This window comes from Haematobia irritans, unplaced genomic scaffold (genome assembly GCF_050003625.1).
Source record: "Haematobia irritans isolate KBUSLIRL unplaced genomic scaffold, ASM5000362v1 scaffold_7, whole genome shotgun sequence".
Classification (NCBI taxonomy): domain Eukaryota; kingdom Metazoa; phylum Arthropoda; class Insecta; order Diptera; family Muscidae; genus Haematobia; species Haematobia irritans.
In genome coordinates, this window is record NW_027445830.1 from 266085 (window position 1) to 285090 (window position 19006).

Consider the following 19006-nt stretch of genomic DNA (forward strand, 5'->3'; position numbering starts at 1 on the left):
TCCTTTTCGCTCTAGGACGCATATTTAAGGAGATATGGGCAAAAGAAGTTTTTCATATAAAAATTTCAATTTATTTAGGTTTTTGGGTGGATTTTTCAATTTTTTGGGGATGGTCACGAATTAAAGTCCTTTTCGCTCTAGTACGCATATTTAAGGAGATATGGGCAATAGAAGTTTTTCATATAAAAATTTCAATTTTTTTAGGTTTTGGGCAGGGATCCGGAGCGGAGCGGAGCGGAGCAAGCCCTTTTTTTTGCCGGAGCGGGAGCGGCATTTCTAAAATCCGGATCGGAGCGGGAGCGGAGCGGTTTCCAAATGAAAAACCGCTCCGCTCCGAATAAAATATTACTTGAATGAAATGTGTAACTTTGAAATTACTTAGTACTTAGCATAGTGTGAGTAAACGTTTTAAATGTACGATATGTATTTTTGTACGTACGTACATTGGGGAAAACACAAAGTGTTTTTTTAGTAATTGTTTTCAAAAACGGCAAATGTCAAAATATATCTCTAGTATGTGTTGTAAAAGTAACAACAGTACTTTCGATCAATTTCATCCCGTATTACTACAAAGATGTTTGTAATGAACGCCAAATAAATGCAATTAAACGATCTTATTTATATTTAATATTTTAGTTTTCTACACTGAAAAAAATATTGTCGTGAAGTCAAAGATTTCATGTCCTTAGTATAAGAATACAAATTTTGCTTAATATGGAACACGCATTTCTCTAAAATAAAGTTTTTTCCTTGTCCAAAAGTCAATAAACTTTTGAATGAAGTTGTAATGTCCTTATAATAAAGTCCTTATAATAAAGTGATTTTACTTAAAAATGTGTATCATAACATGAAAGATAAAATTTTTGAGGTAAGGTCAACGTGACTTTAATAATTAAGAAAAATTCTTTAAAATTAATAAAATTGTATTTAAATTTGTTTCCTTTTTGCATCTTGCCTACAAAGCAAAAAATCGTTAAAAAATAAGACAAGTTTTTCAACACTTTATATTAAAGACGCTTGTTACTTGAAACATAGCAAAATTTCTACTGGAAGTCGAGTCTTAATATGGAAAATAAAATTGTTGTTAACTCGTTTTTAAAGGATTTTGATAACAACTGACGAAAAAAATCTAAAAAAAATTAAAAATTAGCATTTGCTTCCTAGAAGCAAGTACATAACCCCCAAATTTAAAAGAGAATTGCGTCTTTAAAGTATCCTTACTTGTATTCTCCGCTTCTTTGGCTCGGAATTAATACCCAAACTGTTAAAGTAAAGACAAAATCTTTGGAACCGGGGATGCGTTTTTTCAGTGTAAGGACATTCATATTTGCTTTACTATTGTACTATACCCTAGCATTCTCTTATTTCTGATATTAGTTCTCGAAAATTTAATTAAAATTATGGATAGTTTCAATTTTGGTTGAAAAATGTGCGCGTATACATTTATTTTAATTTTTTCTCACATTGAAAACTAATGACTTGATTTTATTATTGCATGTTATCTACTTTTTTGAGAACGAACATTTCTTAAAAACGCTGTTCGAAAATGTATTTTTACAATAAAGGGAAAAAAGCGAAATTAGGTAACACTAGATCTGAGTAAGAATATTGGTAGGTATACAAACATACACTGAAAAAAAGCATACTCGGTTCCAAAGATTTTGTCTTTACTTTAAAAAATTTGGTATTGATTCCGAGCCAAAGAAGCGGAGAATACAAGCAAGGACACTTTTAAAACACAATTCTCTTTTAAATTTAGGTTTTGTGTACTTGCTTCTAGGAAGCAAATTTTAATTTTTCGCTTTCTCAGCTTTTTTTCTTCATATGCTATCAAAGTCCTTTAAAAACGAGTTAACGGCAACTTTATTTTTCAAATTAGGACTCGACTTCTAGTAGAAATTGTGCTATGTTTGAAGTAAAAAACATCTTTAAAATAAAGTTTTGAAAAACATGTCCTATATTTGAACGATTTTTTGCTTTGTAGTCAATATGCAAAAAGACAACAAATTTAAAGACAATTTCATTAAATTTAAAGAATTTTTCTGAATTATTAAAGTCAAATTGACCTTAGCCTATAAATTTTTTGTTTCATGTTAAGATACCCATTTTTAAGTCAAATCATCAAATATTACAAAACCTTTTCTCTACGTCAGTTTCAAAACAAAAAAAAAAACTTTCGGAGAGTAGTTACTTCTACTCTGTGTATAGACTTTCAATTCCAATCAGCGTTGCCGTTTTGGTCCGATCGGACCAAAATTGGTCCAAAAGATTTCTAATTTTTAAATTTGGTCCATTTTGGTCCATTTTCATAAATTTGGTTTCTATCACATATTAAATAGTAGATGGTGCACCGCAAAGAATATTGTCGGGAGGCCAAATATTTCACATGCTTAAAATACGAATACGAATTTTGCTTAGAATAGAAGACGTATTTCTCTGATATAAAGTTTTTTCCTTGTCTAAAAGTCTCTAAACTTTTCAATGAAGTCAGTTTGTCCTTATAGCTAAGTGATTCGACATAAAATGTGTATCGTAACATGAATGAAAATTTCGTTTTAATGAAGTCAAAATGGATTTAATATTTCTGAAAAAATCTTCAAAATTAATAAAATGTTTCAACACATTGTTTTAAAGTCATTATACCCTAAACCACATAGTGGTTAGGGTATAATAAATTTGATCTGCCAAAAAATGTGCCTACCAGAAATATTGATTTTAGACCCCATAAAATATATACCGATCGACTCAGAATCACCTCCTGAGTCGATCTAGCGCTTGGTGTCCGTCCGTCCGTCTGTCCATGTATTTGTTGTTCACAGGATTCCGGTGGCAATTATTAACCGATTTTGATGAAATTTGGTACAGGGAGTTTTTGGGCACAACGACGAACGCTATTGAATTTGGAAGAAATCGGATCAAATTTAGATATAGCTCCCATATATATGTATCGCCCGATTTCGACAAATGGGTCACGCTGTGCTTTTTTTCAAACAGATCGTCGCCAAATTTGGCAAAAGGTAAACTTTTTCATCGCCCTTCAAGTCTGCAAAATTTCATCCAAATCGGTTCAGATTTAGATATAGCTCTCATATATATGTATCGCCCGATTTTCCCAGATTTAGCTATAGCTCCCATATATATGTACCGCCCGATTTTTCTCGAAGAGGAGCGGAGCGGAGCGTGGAGCGGAGCGGAGCGATTTTTTTTTTCTCGGAGCGGAGCGAGGAGCGGAGCGATTTTTTTTTCTCCGGAGCGGGAGCGGAGCGGAGCGAAAAAAATGGACCGCTCCGGATCCCTGGTTTTGGGTGGATTTTTCAATTTTTTGGGGATGGTCACGAATTAAAGTCCTTTTCGCTCTAGGACGCATATTTAAGGAGATATGGGCAAAAGAAGTTTTTCATATAAAAATTTCAATTTTTTTAGGTTTTGGGTGGATTTTTCAATTTTTTTGGGATGGTCACGAATTAAAGGCCTTTTCGCTCTAGGACGCATATTTAAGGAGATATGGGCAAAAGAAGTTTTTCATATAAAAATTTCAATTTTTTTAAGTTTTGGGTGAATTTTTCAATTTTTTGGGGATGGTCACGAATTAAAGTCTTTTCGCTCTAGGACGCATATTTAAGGAGATATGGGCAAAAGAAATTTTTCATATAAAAATTTAAATTTTTTTAGGTTTTGGGTGGATTTTTCAATTTTTTGGGGGTGGTCACGAATTAAAGTCCTTTTCGCTCTAGGACGCATATTTAAGGACATATGGGCAAAAGAAGTTTTTCATATAAAAATTTTAATTTTTTTAGGTTTTGGGTGGATTTTTCAATTTTTTGGGGGTGGTCACGAATTAAAGTCCTTTTCGCTCTAGGACGCATATTTAAGGAGATATGGGCAAAAGAAGTTTTTCATATAAAAATTTAAATTTTTTTAGGTTTTGGGTGGATTTTTCAATTTTTTGGGGGTGGTCACGAATTAAAGTCCTTTTCGCTCTAGGACGCATATTTAAGGAGATATGGGCAAAAGAAGTTTTTCATATACAAATTTAAATTTTTTAGGTTTTGGGTGGATTTTTCATTTTTTTGGGGATGGTCACGAATTAAAGTCCTTTTCGCTCTAGGACGCATATTTAAGGAGATATGGGCAAAAGAAGTTTTTCATATAAAAATTTCAATTTTTTTAGGTTTTGGGTGGATTTTTCAATTTTTTGGGGGTGGTCACGAATTAAAGTCCTTTTCGCTCTAGGACGCATATTTAAGGAGATATGGGCAAAAGAAGTTTTTCATATAAAAATTTCAATTTTTTTAGGTTTTGGGTGGATTTTTCAATTTTTTGGGGATGGTCACGAATTAAAGTCCTTTTCGCTCTAGGACGCATATTTAAGGAGATATTGGCAAAAGAAGTGTTTCATATAAAAGTTTTAATTTTTTTAGGTTTTCGGTGGATTTTTCAATTTTTTGGGGGTGGTCACGAATTAAAGTCCTTTTCGCTCTAGGACGCATATTTAAGGAGATATGGCCAAAAGAAGTTTTTCATATAAAAATTTCAATTTTTTTAGGTTTTGGGTGGATTTTTCAATTTTTTGGGGGTGGTCACGAATTAAAGTCCTTTTCGCTCTAGGACGCATATTTAAGGAGATATGGGCAAAAGAGTTTTTCATATAAAAATTTAAATTTTTTTAGGTTTTGGGTGGATTTTTCAATTTTTTGGGGGTGGTCACGAATTAAAGTCCTTTTCGCTCTAGGACGCATATTTAAGGAGATATGGGCAAAAGAAGTTTTTCATATAAAAATTTAAATTTTTTTAGGTTTTGGGTGGATTTTTCAATTTTTTGGGGGTGGTCACGAATTAAAGTCCTTTTCGCTCTAGGACGCATATTTAAGGAGATATGGGCAAAAGAAGTTTTTCATATAAAAATTTTAATTTTTTGAGGTTGTGGGTGGAGTTTTCAATTTTTTGGGGGTGGTCACGAATTAAAGTCCTTTTCGCTCTAGGACGCTTAGTTTAGGAGATATGGGCAAAAGAAGTTTTTCATATAAAAATTTTAATTTTTTTAAGTTGTGGGTGGAGTTTTCAATTTTTTGGGGGTGGTCACGAATTAAAGTCCTTTTCGCTCTAGGACGCATATTTAAGGAGAAATTGGCAAAAGAAGTTTTTCATATAAAAATTTCAATTTTTTTTTTTAGTTTTTGGGTGGATTTTTCAATTTTTTGGGGGTGGTCACGAATTAAAGGTCTTTTCGCTCTAGGACGCATATTTAAGGAGATATGGGCAAAAGAAGTTTTTCATATAAAAATTTCAATTTTTTTAGGTTTTGGGTGGATTTTTCAATTTTTTGGGGGTGGTCACGAATTAAAGGCCTTTTCGCTCTAGGACGCATATTTAAGGAGATATGGGCAAAAGAAGTTTTTCATATAAAAATTTCAATTTTTTTAGGTTTTGGGTGGATTTTTCAATTTTTTGGGGGTGGTCACGAATTAAAGTCCTTTTCGCTCTAGGACGCATATTTAAGGAGATATGGGCAAAAGAAGTTTTTCATATAAAAATTTCAATTTTTTTAGGTTTTGGGTGGATTTTTCAATTTTTTGGGGGTGGTCACGAATTAAAGTCCTTTTCGCTCTAGGACGCATATTTAAGGAGATATGGGCAAAATAAGTTTTTCATATAAAAATTTCAATTTTTTTAGGTTTTGAGTGGATTTTTCAATTTTTTGGGGATGGTCACGAATTAAAGTCTTTTTCGCTCTAGGACGCATATTTAAGGAGATATGGGCAAAAGAAGTTTTTCATATAAAAATTTAAATTTTTTTAGGTTTTGGGTGAATTTTTCAATTTTTTGGGGGTGGTCACGAATTAAAGTCCTTTTCGCTCTAGGACGCATATTTAAGGAGATATGGGCAAAATAAGTTTTTCATATAAAAACTTCAATTTTTTTAGGTTTTGGGTGGATTTTTCAATTTTTTGGGGGTGGTCACGAATTAAAGTCCTTTTCGCTCTAGGACGCTTAGTTTAGGAGATATGGGCAAAAGAAGTTTTTCATATAAAAATTTCAATTTTATTAGGTTTTGGGTGGATTTTTCAATTTTTTGGAGGTGGTCACGAATTAAAGTCCTTTTCGCTCTAGGACGCTTAGTTTAGGAGATATGGGCAAAAGAAGTTTTTCATATAAAAATTTCAATTTTTTTAGGTTTTGGGTGGATTTTTCAATTTTTTGGGGGTGGTCACGAATTAAAGTCCTTTTCGCTCTAGGACGCATATTTAAGGAAATATGGGCAAAAGAAGTTTTTCATATAAAAATTTCAATTTTTTTAGGTTTTGGGTGGATTTTTCAATTTTTTGGGGATGGTCACGAATTAAAGGCCTTTTCGCTCTAGGACGCATATTTAAGGAGATATGGGCAAAAGAAGTTTTTCATATAAAAATTTCAATTTTTTTAGGTTTTGGGTCACGAATTAAAGGTTTTGGGTCACGAATTAAAGTCCTTTTCGCTCTAGGACGCATATTTAAGGAGATATGGGCAAAAGAAGTTTTTCATATAAAAATTTCAATTTTTTTAGGTTTTGGGTGAATTTTTCAATTTTTTGGGGATGGTCACGAATTAAAGTCTTTTCGCTCTAGGACGCATATTTAAGGAGATATGGGCAAAAGAAGTTTTTCATATAAAAATTTCAATTTTTTTAGGTTTTGGGTGGATTTTTCAATTTTTTGGGGGTGGTCACGAATTAAAGTCCTTTTCGCTCTAGGACGCATATTTAAGGAGATATGGGCAAAAGAAGTTTTTCATATAAAAATTTCAATTTTTTTAGGTTTTGGGTGGAGTTTTCAATTTTTTGGGGGTGGTCACGAATTAAAGTCCTTTTCGCTCTAGGACGCATATTTAAGGAGATATGGGCAAAAGAAGTTTTTCATATAAAAATTTCAATTTTTTTAGGTTTTGGGTGGATTTTTCAATTTTTTGGGGGTGGTCACGAATTAAAGTCCTTTTCGCTCTAGGACGCATATTTAAGGAGATATGGGCAAAAGAAGTTTTTCATATAGAAATTTAAATTTTTTTTAGGTTTGGGTGGATTTTTCAATTTTTTGGGGGTGGTCACGAATTAAAGGCCTTTTCGCTCTAGGACGCATATTTAAGGAGATATGGGCAAAAGAAGTTTTTCATATAAAAATTTCAATTTTTTTAGGTTTTGGGTGGATTTTTCAATTTTTTGAGGGTGGTCACGAAATAAAGTCCTTTTCGCTCTAGGACGCATATTTAAGGAGATATGGGCAAAAGAAGTTTTTCATATAAAAATTTCAATTTTTTTAGGTTTTGGGTGGATTTTTCAATTTTTTGGGGATGGTCACGAATTAAAGTCCTTTTCGCTCTAGGACGCATATTTAAGGAGATATGGGCAAAAGAAGTTTTTCATATAAAAATGTCAATTTTTTTAGGTTTTGGGTGGATTTTTCAATTTTTTGGGGGTGGTCACGAATTAAAGGCCTTTTCGCTCTAGGACGCATATTTAAGGAGATATGGGCAAAAGAAGTTTTTCATATAAAAATTTCAATTTTTTAGGTTTTGGGTGGATTTTTCAATTTTTTGGTGGTGGTCACGAATTAAAGTCCTTTTCGCTCTAGTACGCATATTTAAGGAGGTATGGGCAAAAGAAGTTTTTCATATAAAAATTTCAATTTTTTTTAGGTTTTGGGTGGATTTTTCAATTTTTTGGGGATGGTCACGAATTAAAGTCCTTTTCGCTCTAGGACGCATATTTAAGGAGATATGGGCAAAATAAGTTTTTCATATAAAAATTTCAATTTTTTTAGGTTTTGGGTGGATTTTTCAATTTTTTGGGGGTGGTCACAAATTAAAGTCATTTTCGCTCTAGGACGCATATTTAAGGAGATATGGGCAAAAGAAGTTTTTCATATAAAAATTTCAATTTTTTTAGGTTTTGGGTGGATTTTTCAATTTTTTGGGGGTGGTCACGAATTAAAGTCCTTTTCGCTCTAGGACGCATATTTAAGGAGATATGGGCAAAAGAAGTTTTTCATATAAAAATTTCAATTTTTTGAGGTTTTGGGTTGATTTTTCAATTTTTTGGGGGTGGTCACGAATTAAAGTCCTTTTCGCTCTAGGACGCATATTTAAGGAGATATGGGCAAAAGAAGTTTTTCATATAAAAATTTCAATTTTTTTAGGTTTTGGGTGGATTTTTCAATATTTTGGGGGTGGTCACGAATTAAAGGCCTTTTCGCTCTAGGACGCATATTTAAGGAGATATGGGCAAAAGAAGTTTTTCATATAAAAATTTCAATTTTTTTAGGTTTTGGGTGGAGTTTTCAATTTTTTGGGGGTGGTCACGAATTAAAGTACTTTTCGCTCTAGGACGCATATTTAAGGAGATATGGGCAAAAGAAGTTTTTCATATAAAAATTTCAATTTTTTTAGGTTTTGGGTGGATTTTTCAATTTTTTGGGGATGGTCACGAATTAAAGTCCTTTTCGCTCTAGGACGCATATTTAAGGAGATATGGGCAAAAGAAGTTTTTCATATAAAAATTTCAATTTTTTTTAGGTTTTGGGTGGATTTTTCAATTTTTTGGGGGTGGTCACGAATTAAAGTCCTTTTCGCTCTAGGACGCATATTTAAGGAGATATGGGCAAAAGAAGTTTTTCATATAAAAATTTCAATTTTTTTAGGTTTTGGGTGGATTTTTCAATTTTTTGGGGGTGGTCACGAATTAAAGTCCTTTTCGCTCTAGGACGCTTAGTTTAGGAGATATGGGCAAAAGAAGTTTTTCATACAAAAATTTTAATGTTTTGAGGTTTTGGGTGGATTTTTCACTTTTTGGGGGTGGTCACGAATTAAAGTCCTTTTCGCTCTAGGACGCATATTTAAGGAGATATGGGCAAAAGAAGTTTTTCATATAAAAATTTTAATTTTTTGAGGTTTTGGGTGGATTTTTCAATTTTTTGGGGGTGGTCACGAATTAAAGGCCTTTTCGCTCTAGGACGCTTATTTAAGGAGATATGGGCAAAAGAAGTTTTTCATATAAAAATTTCAATTTCCTTAGGTTTTGGGTGGATTTTTCAATTTGTTGGGGGTGGTCACGAATTAAAGTCCTTTTCGCTCTAGGACGCATATTTAAGGAGATATGGGCAAAAGAAGTTTTTCATATAAAAATTTCAATTTTTTTAGGTTTTGGGTGGATTTTTCAATTTTTTGGGGGTGGTCACGAATTAAAGTCCTTTTCGCTCTAGGACGCATATTTAAGGAGATATGGGCAAAAGAAGTTTTTCATAAAAAATTTCAATTTTTTTAGGTTTTGGGTGGATTTTTCAATTTTTTGGGGGTGGTCACGAATTAAAGTCCTTTTCGCTCTAGGACGCTTAGTTTAGGAGATATGGGCAAAAGAAGTTTTTCATATAAAAATTTCACTTTTTTAGGTTTTGGGAGGATTTTTCAATTTTTTGGGGGTGGTCACGAATTAAAGTCCTTTTCGCTCTAGGACGCATATTTAAGGAGATATGGGCAAAAGAAGTTTTTCATATAAAAATTTCAATTTTTTGAGGTTTTGGGTTGATTTTTCAATTTTTTGGGGGTGGTCACGAATTAAAGTCCTTTTCGCTCTAGGACGCATATTTAAGGAGATATGGGCAAAAGAAGTTTTTCATATAAAAATTTCAATTTTTTTTAGGTTTTGGGTGGATTTTTCAATATTTTGGGGGTGGTCACGAATTAAAGGCCTTTTCGCTCTAGGACGCATATTTAAGGAGATATGGGCAAAAGAAGTTTTTCATATAAAAATTTCAATTTTTTTAGGTTTTGGGTGGAGTTTTCAATTTTTTGGGGGTGGTCACGAATTAAAGTACTTTTCGCTCTAGGACGCATATTTAAGGAGATATGGGCAAAAGAAGTTTTTCATATAAAAATTTCAATTTTTTTAGGTTTTGGGTGGATTTTTCAATTTTTTGGGGATGGTCACGAATTAAAGTCCTTTTCGCTCTAGGACGCATATTTAAGGAGATATGGGCAAAAGAAGTTTTTCATATAAAAATTTCAATTTTTTTTAGGTTTTGGGTGGATTTTTCAATTTTTTGGGGGTGGTCACGAATTAAAGTCCTTTTCGCTCTAGGACGCATATTTAAGGAGATATGGGCAAAAGAAGTTTTTCATATAAAAATTTCAATTTTTTTAGGTTTTGGGTGGATTTTTCAATTTTTTGGGGGTGGTCACGAATTAAAGTCCTTTTCGCTCTAGGACGCTTAGTTTAGGAGATATGGGCAAAAGAAGTTTTTCATACAAAAATTTTAATGTTTTGAGGTTTTGGGTGGATTTTTCACTTTTTGGGGGTGGTCACGAATTAAAGTCCTTTTCGCTCTAGGACGCATATTTAAGGAGATATGGGCAAAAGAAGTTTTTCATATAAAAATTTTAATTTTTTGAGGTTTTGGGTGGATTTTTCAATTTTTTGGGGGTGGTCACGAATTAAAGGCCTTTTCGCTCTAGGACGCATATTTAAGGAGATATGGGCAAAAGAAGTTTTTCATATAAAAATTTCAATTTTCTTAGGTTTTGGGTGGATTTTTCAATTTGTTGGGGGTGGTCACGAATTAAAGTCCTTTTCGCTCTAGGACGCATATTTAAGGAGATATGGGCAAAAGAAGTTTTTCATATAAAAATTTCAATTTTTTTAGGTTTTGGGTGGATTTTTCAATTTTTTGGGGGTGGTCACGAATTAAAGTCCTTTTCGCTCTAGGACGCATATTTAAGGAGATATGGGCAAAAGAAGTTTTTCATAAAAAATTTCAATTTTTTTAGGTTTTGGGTGGATTTTTCAATTTTTTGGGGGTGGTCACGAATTAAAGTCCTTTTCGCTCTAGGACGCTTAGTTTAGGAGATATGGGCAAAAGAAGTTTTTCATATAAAAATTTCACTTTTTTAGGTTTTGGGAGGATTTTTCAATTTTTTGGGGGTGGTCACGAATTAAAGTCCTTTTCGCTCTAGGACGCATATTTAAGGAGATATGGGCAAAAGAAGTTTTTCATATAAAAATTTCATTTTTTTTAGGTTTTGGGTGGAGTTTTCAATTTTTTGGGGGTGGTCACGAATTAAAGTCCTTTTCGCTCTAGGACGCATATTTAAGGAGATATGGGCAAAAGAAGTTTTTCATATAAAAATTTCAATTTTTTTAGGTTTTGGGTGGATTTTTCAATTTTTTGGGGGTGGTCACGAATTAAAGGCCTTTTCGCTCTAGCACGCTTAGTTTAGGAGATATGGGCAAAAGAAGTTTTTCATATAAAAATTTTAATTTTTTTAGGTTTTGGGTGGATTTTTCAATTTTTTGGGGGTGGTCACGAATTAAAGTCCTTTTCGCTCTAGGACGCATATTTAAGGAGATATGGGCAAAAGAAGTTTTTCATATAAAAATTTTAATTTTTTGAGGTTTTGGGTGGATTTTTCAATTTTGTGGGGATGGTCACGAATTAAAGTCCTTTTCGCTCTAGGACGCATATTTAAGGAGATATGGGCAAAAGAAGTTTTTCATATAAAAATTTAAATTTTTTTAGGTTTTGGGTGGATTTTTCAATTTTTTGGGGATGGTCACGAATTAAAGTCCTTTTCGCTCTAGGACGCATATTTAAGGAGATATGGGCAAAAAAAGTTTTTCATATAAAAATTTCAATTTTTTTAGGTTTTGGGTGGATTTTTCAATTTTTTGGGGGTGGTCACGAATTAAAGTCCTTTTCGCTCTAGGACGCTTAGTTTAGGAGATATGGGCAAAAGAAGTTTTTCATATTAAAATTTCAATTTTTATAGGTTTTGGGAGGATTTTTCAATTTTTTGGGGGTGGTCACGAATTAAAGTCCTTTTCGCGCTAGGACGCATATTTAAGGAGATATGGGCAAAAGAAGTTTTTCATATAAAAATTTCAATTTTTTTAGGTTTTGGGTGGAGTTTTCAATTTTTTGGGGGTGGTCACGAATTAAAGTCCTTTTCGCTCTAGGACGCATATTTTTATAGGAGATATGGGCAAAAGAAGTTTTTCATATAAAAATTTTAATTTTTTTAGGTTTTGGGTGGATTTTTCAATTTTTTGGGGGTGGTCACGAATTAAAGTCCTTTTCGCTCTAGGACGCATATTTAAGGAGATATGGGCAAAAGAAGTTTTTCATATAAAAATTTTAATTTTTTGAGGTTTTGGGTGGATTTTTCAATTTTGTGGGGATGGTCACGAATTAAAGTCCTTTTCGCTCTAGGACGCATATTTAAGGAGATATGGGCAAAAGAAGTTTTTCATATAAAAATTTAAATTTTTTTAGGTTTTGGGTGGATTTTTCAATTTTTTGGGGGTGGTCACGAATTAAAGTCCTTTTCGCTCTAGGACGCATATTTAAGGAGATATGGGCAAAAGAAGTTTTTCATATAAAAATTTCAATTTTTTTAGGTTTTGGGTGGATTTTTCAAATTTTTTGGGGGAGGTCACGAATTAAAGTCCTTTTCGCTCTAGGACGCATATTTAAGGAGATATGGGCAAAAGAAGTTTTTCATATACAAATTTCATTTTTTTTAGGTTTTGGGTGGATTTTTCAATGTTTTGGGGGTGGTCACGAATTAAAGTCCTTTTCGCTCTAGGACGCCTAGTTTAGGAGATATGGGCAAAAGAAGTTTTTCATATAAAAATTTTAATTTTTTGAGGTTTTGGGTGGATTTTTCAATTTTTTGGGGATGGTCACGAATTAAAGTCCTTTTCGCTCTAGGACGCTTAGTTTAGGAGATATGGACAAAAGAAGTTTTTCATATAAAAATTTTAATTTTTTTAAGGTTTTGGGTGGAGTTTTCAATTTTTTGGGGGTGGTCACGAATTAAAGTCCTTTTCGCTCTAGGACGCATATTTAAGGAGATATGGGCAAAAGAAGTTTTTCATATAAAAATTTCAATTTTTTTAGGTTTTGGATGGATTTTTCAATTTATTGGGGGTGGTCACGAATTAAAGGCCTTTTCGCTCTAGCACGCTTAGTTTAGGAGATATGGGCAAAAGAAGTTTTTCATATAAAAATTTCAATTTTTTTAGGTTTTGGGTGGATTTTTCAATTTTTTGGGGGTGGTCACGAATTAAAGTCCTTTTCGCTCTAGGACGCATATTTAAGGAGATATGGGCAAAAGAAGTTATTCATATACAAATTTCAATTTTTTTGGTTTTGGGTGGATTTTTCAATTTTTGGGGGGTGGTCACGAATTAAAGTCCTTTTTGCTCTAGGACGCATATTTAAGGAGATATGGGCAAAAGAAGTTTTTCATATAAAAATTTAAATTTTTTTAGGTTTTGGGTGGATTTTTCAATTTTTTGGGGGTGGTCACGAATTAAAGTCCTTTTCGCTCTAGGACGCATATTTAAGGAGATATGGGCAAAAGAAGTTTTTCATATAAAAATTTCAATTTTTTTAGGTTTTGGCTGGAGTTTTCAATTTTTTGGGGGTGGTCACGAATTAGAGTCCTTTTCGCTCTAGAACACATATGTAAGGAGATATGGGCAAAAGAAGTTTTTCATATAAAATTTCAATTTTTTTAGATTTTGGGTGGATTTTTCTATTTTTTGGGGGTGGTCACGAATTAAAGTCCTTTTCGCTCTAGGACGCATATTTAAGGAGATATGGGCAAAAGAAGTTTTTCATATAAAATTTCAATTTTTTTAGGTTTTGGGTGGATTTTTCAATTTTTTGGGGGTGGTCACGAATTAAAGGCCTTTTCGCTCTAGCACGCTTAGTTTAGGAGATATGGGCAAAAGAAGTTTTTCATATAAAAATTTCAATTTTTTTAGGTTTTGGGTGGATTTTTCAATTTTTTGGGGGTGGTCACGAATTCAAGTCCTTTTCGCTCTAGGACGCATATTTAAGGAGATATGGGCAAAAGAAGTTATTCATATACAAATTTCAATTTTTTAGGTTTTGGGTGGATTTTTCAATTTTTGGGGGGTGGTCACGAATTAAAGTCCTTTTTGCTCTAGGACGCATATTTAAGGAGATATGGGCAAAAGAAGTTTTTCATATAAAAATTTCAATTTTTTTAGGTTTTGGGTGGATTTTTAAATTTTTTGGGGGTGGTCACGAATTAAAGTCCTTTTCGCTCTAGGACGCATATTTAAGGAGATATGGGCAAAAGAAGTTTTTCATATAAAAATTTCAATTTTTTTAGGTTTTGGGTGGATTTTTCAATTTTTTGGGGTGGTCACGAATTAAAGTCCTTTTCGCTCTAGGACGCATATTTAAGGAGATATGGGCAAAAGAAGTTTTTCATATAAAAATTTTAATTTTTTGAGGTTTTGGGTGGATTTTTCAATTTTGTGGGGATGGTCACGAATTAAAGTCCTTTTCGCTCTAGGACGCATATTTAAGGAGATATGGGCAAAAGAAGTTTTTCATATAAAAATTTAAATTTTTTTAGGTTTTGGGTGGATTTTTCAATTTTTTGGGGGTGGTCACGAATTAAAGTCCTTTTCGCTCTAGGACGCATATTTAAGGAGATATGGGCAAAAGAAGTTTTTCATATAAAAATTTCAATTTTTTTAGGTTTTGGGTGGATTTTTCAAATTTTTTGGGGGTGGTCACGAATTAAAGTCCTTTTCGCTCTAGGACGCATATTTAAGGAGATATGGGCAAAAGAAGTTTTTCATATACAAATTTCAATTTTTTTAGGTTTTGGGTGGATTTTTAAATTTTTTGGGGGTGGTCACGAATTAAAGTCCTTTTCGCTCTAGGACGCCTAGTTTAGGAGATATGGGCAAAAGAAGTTTTTCATATAAAAATTTTAATTTTTTGAGGTTTTGGGTGGATTTTTCAATTTTTTGGGGATGGTCACGAATTAAAGTCCTTTTCGCTCTAGGACGCTTAGTTTATGAGATATGGGCAAAAGAAGTTTTTCATATAAAAATTTTAATTTTTTTAGGTTTTGGGTGGAGTTTTCAATTTTTTGGGGGTGGTCACGAATTAAAGTCCTTTTCGCTCTAGGACGCATATTTAAGGAGATATGGGCAAAAGAAGTTTTTCATATAAAAATTTCAGTTTTTTTAGGTTTTGGATGGATTTTTCAATTTATTGGGGGTGGTCACGAATTAAAGGCCTTTTCGCTCTAGCACGCTTAGTTTAGGAGATATGGGCAAAAGAAGTTTTTCATATAAAAATTTCAATTTTTTTAGGTTTTGGGTGGATTTTTCAATTTTTTGGGGGTGGTCACGAATTCAAGTCCTTTTCGCTCTAGGACGCATATTTAAGGAGATATGGGCAAAAGAAGTTATTCATATACAAATTTCAATTTTTTAGGTTTTGGGTGGATTTTTCAATTTTTGGGGGGTGGTCACGAATTAAAGTCCTTTTTGCTCTAGGACGCATATTTAAGGAGATATGGGCAAAAGAAGTTTTTCATATAAAAATTTCAATTTTTTTAGGTTTTGGGTGGATTTTTAAATTTTTTGGGGGTGGTCACGAATTAAAGTCCTTTTCGCTCTAGGACGCATATTTAAGGAGATATGGGCAAAAGAAGTTTTTCATATAAAAATTTCAATTTTTTTAGGTTTTGGGTGGAGTTTTCAATTTTTTGGGGGTGGTCACGAATTAGAGTCCTTTTCGCTCTAGAACACATATTTAAGGAGATATGGGCAAAAGAAGTTTTTCATATAAAATTTAAATTTTTTAGGTTTTGGGTGGATTTTTCAATTTTTTGGGGGTGGTCACGAATTAAAGTCCTTTTCGCTCTAGGACGCATATTTAAGGAGATATGGGCAAAAGAAGTTTTTCATATAAAATTTCAATTTTTTTAGGTTTTGGGTGGATTTTTCAATTTTTTGGGGGTGGTCACGAATTAAAGGCCTTTTCGCTCTAGGACGCATATTTAAGGAGATATGGGCAAAAGAAGTTTTTCATATAAAAATTTCAATTTTTTTAGGTTTTGGGTGGATTTTTCAATTTTTTGGGGGTGGTCACGAATTAAAGTCCTTTTCGCTCTAGGACGCATATTTAAGGAGATATGGGCAAAAGAAGTTTTTCATATAAAAATTTCAATTTTTTTAGGTTTTGGATGGATTTTTCAATTTTTTGGGGGTGGTCACGAATTAAAGTCCTTTTCGCTCTAGGACGCTTAGTTTAGGAGATATGGGCAAAAGAAGTTTTTCATATTAAAATTTCAATTTTTATAGGTTTTGGGAGGATTTTTCAATTTTTTGGGTGGATTTTTCAATTTTTTGGGGGTGGTCACGAATTAAAGTCCTTTTCGCTCTAGGACGCATATTTAAGGAGATATGGGCAAAAGAAGTGTTTCATATAAAAATTTTAATTTTTTGAGGTTTTGGGTTTATTTTTCAATTTTGTGGGGATGGTCACGAATTAAAGTCCTTTTCGCTCTAGGACGCATATTTAAGGAGATATGGGCAAAAGAAGTTTTTCATATAAAAATTTCAATTTTTTTAGGTTTTGGGAGGATTTTTCAATTTTTTGGGTGGATTTTTCAATTTTTTGGGGGTGGTCACGAATTAAAGTCCTTTTCGCTCTAGGACGCATATTTAAGGAGATATGGGCAAAAGAAGTGTTTCATATAAAAATTTTAATTTTTTGAGGTTTTGGGTTTATTTTTCAATTTTGTGGGGATGGTCACGAATTAAAGTCCTTTTCGCTCTAGGACGCATATTTAAGGAGATATGGGCAAAAGAAGTTTTTCATATAAAAATTTCAATTTTTTTAGGTTTTGGGTGGATTTTTCAAATTTTTTGGGGGTGGTCACGAATTAAAGTCCTTTTCGCTCTAGGACGCATATTTAAGGAGATATGGGCAAAAGAAGTTTTTCATATACAAATTTCAATTTTTTTAGGTTTTGGGTGGATTTTTCAATTTTTTGGGGGTGGTCACGAATTAAAGTCCTTTTCGCTCTAGGACGCCTAGTTTAGGAGATATGGGCAAAAGAAGTTTTTCATATAAAAATTTTAATTTTTTGAGGTTTTGGGTGGATTTTTCAATTTTTTGGGGATGGTCACGAATTAAAGTCCTTTTCGCTCTAGGACGCTTAGTTTAGGAGATATGGGCAAAAGAAGTTTTTCATATAAAAATTTTAATTTTTTTAGGTTTTGGGTGGAGTTTTCAATTTTTTGGGGGTGGTCACGAATTAAAGTCCTTTTCGCTCTAGGACGCATATTTAAGGAGATATGGGCAAAAGAAGTTTTTCATATAAAAATTTCAGTTTTTTTAGGTTTTGGATGGATTTTTCAATTTATTGGGGGTGGTCACGAATTAAAGGCCTTTTCGCTCTAGCACGCTTAGTTTAGGAGATATGGGCAAAAGAAGTTTTTCATATAAAAATTTCAATTTTTTTAGGTTTTGGGTGGATTTTTCAATTTTTTGGGGGTGGTCACGAATTCAAGTCCTTTTCGCTCTAGGACGCATATTTAAGGAGATATGGGCAAAAGAAGTTATTCATATACAAATTTCAATTTTTTAGGTTTTGGGTGGATTTTTCAATTTTTGGGGGGTGGTCACGAATTAAAGTCCTTTTTGCTCTAGGACGCATATTTAAGGAGATATGGGCAAAAGAAGTTTTTCATATAAAAATTTCAATTTTTTTAGGTTTTGGGTGGATTTTTCAATTTTTTGGGGGTGGTCACGAATTAAAGTCCTTTTCGCTCTAGGACGCATATTTAAGGAGATATGGGCAAAAGAAGTTTTTCATGTAAAAATTTCAATTTTTTTAGGTTTTGGGTGGAGTTTTCAATTTTTTGGGGGTGGTCACGAATTAGAGTCCTTTTCGCTCTAGAACACATATTTAAGGAGATATGGGCAAAAGAAGTTTTTCATATAAAATTTCAATTTTTTTAGGTTTTGGGTGGATTTTTCAATTTTTTGGGGGTGGTCACGAATTAAAGTCCTTTTCGCTCTAGGACGCATATTTAAGGAGATATGGGCAAAAGAAGTTTTTCATATAAAATTTCAATTTTTTTAGGTTTTGGGTGGATTTTTCAATTTTTTGGGGGTGGTCACGAATTAAAGGCCTTTTCGCTCTAGGACGCATATTTAAGGAGATATGGGCAAAAGAAGTTTTTCATATAAAAATTTCAATTTTTTTAGGTTTTGGGTGGATTTTTCAATTTTTTGGGGGTGGTCACGAATTAAAGTCCTTTTCGCTCTAGGACGCATATTTAAGGAGATATGGGCAAAAGAAGTTTTTCATATAAAAATTTCAATTTTTTTAGGTTTTGGGTGGATTTTTCAATTTTTTGGGGGTGGTCACGAATTAAAGTCCTTTTCGCTCTAGGACGCTTAGTTTAGGAGATATGGGCAAAAGAAGTTTTTCATATTAAAATTTCAATTTTTATAGGTTTTGGGAGGATTTTTCAATTTTTTGGGTGGATTTTGCAATTTTTTGGGGGTGGTCACGAATTAAAGTCCTTTTCGCTCTAGGACGCATATTTAAGGAGATATGGGCAAAAGAAGTTTTTCATATAAAAATTTTAATTTTTTGAGGTTTTGGGTGGATTTTTCAATTTTGTGGGGATGGTCACGAATTAAAGTCCTTTTCGCTCTAGGACGCATATTTAAGGAGATATGGGCAAAAGAAGTTTTTCATATAAAAATTTAAATTTTTTTAGGTTTTGGGTGGATTTTTCAATTTTTTGGGGGTGGTCACGAATTAAAGTCCTTTTCGCTCTAGGACGCATATTTAAGGAGATATGGGCAAAAGAAGTTTTTCATATAAAAATTTCAATTTTTTTAGGTTTTGGGTGGATTTTTCAAATTTTTTGGGGGTGGTCACGAATTAAAGTCCTTTTCGCTCTAGGACGCATATTTAAGGAGATATGGGCAAAAGAAGTTTTTCATATACAAATTTCAATTTTTTTAGGTTTTGGGTGGATTTTTCAATTTTTTGGGGGTGGTCACGAATTAAAGTCCTTTTCGCTCTAGGACGCCTAGTTTAGGAGATATGGGCAAAAGAAGTTTTTCATATAAAAATTTTAATTTTTTGAGGTTTTGGGTGGATTTTTCAATTTTTTGGGGAT